Genomic DNA, 2,238 nt, shown 5'->3' with positions numbered 1-2,238 from the left:
TTTTGACAGTAAGAGTTGTTCAGCAGTGGAATCAGCTGCCTAGGGAGGTGGTGAGCTCCCCCGCACTGGCAGCCTTTAAGCAGCGGCTGGACAAACACTGGTCAGGGATACTCTAGGCTGATTGAGCAGGGGGTTGGGGTTGAGCATTGGGCAGGGGGTTGGACTAGATGGCCTGTATGGCCCCTTCCAACTCTGTGATTCTATGAACTCCACTCGCATCAGCTAATCCAAACGCATTTCCCAGCACTATTAGTAGTGCCATAAAAGTAGAAAAACGAATTTAAAAAAATTACATCTCCCCCCTGTTCCCCAGAACAGGAGCCTGATTTTTGATTGGCAAAACTGAATGGAGGTTGAAGGGTTAAATTCCTTCTTGCCCTCCCATGCGGGGCTGCTTTGAATCACAGCTGTGGACATGCACAATTTATCCTCAAGTGGACTGATGGTCATGAGACAAGTGGTCTTTCTGTCATGTCTGGGAAAGCCCTGTGAAGCTCACAGGTTATGCTCTGAACGAGTAAATGTCTGAGGGAGGTTTTCTGGTCTCCATGCGGGAAAAATCTCCACATGCAAGAATCCTTGTGTCCAGAAGAAAAACACTCCCTGGAGTATGGAAGATTGAAAGAAGGACGGTAGTCATATCTAGTAGGATAAGATGAAAACTGGTCCCGCAATGACACCTTGAGGCTCTCAGTAGTACTGCACCCTTTTTCAATAAGGGATTGAGATTAGTATATTATATGGCATTGTATGTGGTATAGCCATGAGATCCTAAAATTGTTTGGCAGTCTTAAATTCTAGCCCTTTTAGCATTATGCACCACTAGAACCAGTTTGGTATAACAGTTAAGAGCGCAGACTCTAATCTGGGAGAACCAGGTTTGATTCCCCACTCCTCCACATGCAGCTGCTGGTGTGACCTTGGGTCAGTCACAGCTCTCTCAGAGCTCTCTCAGCCCCTCCTCCCGCACAGGGTGCCTGTTGTGGAGAGAGGAAGGAAAGGAGATTGTAAGCCACTCTGAGACTCCGAGTGAAGGGCAGGGTATAAATCCAATTTCTTCTTCTAGGTGGTCAGCTAGACTTATTTTTCAAGGGCTGAGAGAGCTCTGAGAGAGCTGTGACTGACCCAAGGTCACCCAGCTGGCTTCATGTGGAGGAGAGCAGGACTGAGTCCAGTTCTCCAGATTAGAGTCCGCCGCTCTTACCCACTACACCAAACTGGCTCTCAGGACTGAGATTTAAATTGTGTAATGCGGCTGTGCGGCATATTATGTGCTAGTGTCAAGGACAGGGCCTTATGTAGTTTGTGCCACAGAGTCCATATACATAATTGTCCTCCTACTCTTCTTCCAAGAAAATAAGGGCAGCATACATTGCTCCCCTTCGTTTAACCTCACAACAACCTTGTGAGGTGGGCTAGGCTGAGAGGTCACCCAGAAAGGTTCATGTGGGGGTTTGAACCCAGGTCTCTCCAGCCCAATACTCCTTTCTCCATGCTGCTGCTGTGCATGTTCTCTCTCACTCTCTTTCTCCCACAGCTAAAAATCCAAATGACATAGTGGCTGAAATGATCTGTGCTTGGGTGTCTTCTCCTTTCTGTCCTGCATAATAATAATTATCATAAGGCAGTGTGTGTAGTATAGCTGGGAGATCCTAAGATTGCCTGGCAGTCAGAGGTTCTAGCTCTGTAACCTTATGCACCACTAGGTGGCAAACTAGACTTGTTTTTAAGGCAAGAGACGTTTCAGAGGTGGTTTGCCATTGCCTGCCTCTGTGTCATGCCCCTGGTATTCCTTGGAGTTTGCCCTTCCAAATACAAGCCAGGGCCGACCCTACTTAGCTTCTAAGATCTGACAAAATCAGGCTATCCTGGGCTATCCTGGTCAGGGCTGCATCTATTAACTATACTTACAAGCAGGGCTCTTTTGTAGAAAAAGCCCAGCAGGAACTCATTAGCATAATAGGCCACACCCAACAGCAGAAACTCATTAGCATATTGGGCCACATCCCTGACAGCACAGCTCATTAGCACATTAGGCCGCACCCACATGTTACCAGGTGTGGTCATCCAGCCACACCCACCTTTTGCTTGTTATTCTGTTTACCTTGTTTGTTGTCAAAACCCAGGACCTTTTTTGTAGCAGGAACTCCTTTGCATGTTAGGCCACACACCCCTAATGTAGCCAATCCTAATGAGTTTCTGCTGTTGGGTGTGGCCTATTATGCTAATGAGTTCCTG

The 2,238-nt window shown here is 47.4% G+C and overlaps 1 protein-coding gene across 1 annotated transcript in view; it reads right to left on the bottom strand.

Moving 5' to 3' along the window:
- Positions 1–2,238, bottom strand: part of TNNI3 (troponin I type 3 (cardiac)) — a gene marked incomplete at its 3' end in the record, with an annotated part of 17,153 nt that overhangs the window by 1,201 nt on the left and 13,714 nt on the right. The gene's annotated exons all lie outside the window — the stretch shown is intronic.

Source organism: Gekko japonicus, unplaced genomic scaffold (assembly GCF_001447785.1).
Source record: "Gekko japonicus isolate JY-2015 unplaced genomic scaffold, Gekko_japonicus_V1.1 scaffold1715, whole genome shotgun sequence".
In the NCBI taxonomy this organism is placed as follows: Eukaryota; Metazoa; Chordata; class Lepidosauria; order Squamata; family Gekkonidae; genus Gekko; species Gekko japonicus.
The sequence above is the reverse complement of the archived record's forward strand: the minus strand, read 5'-3'. Positions and strand labels throughout refer to the sequence as shown.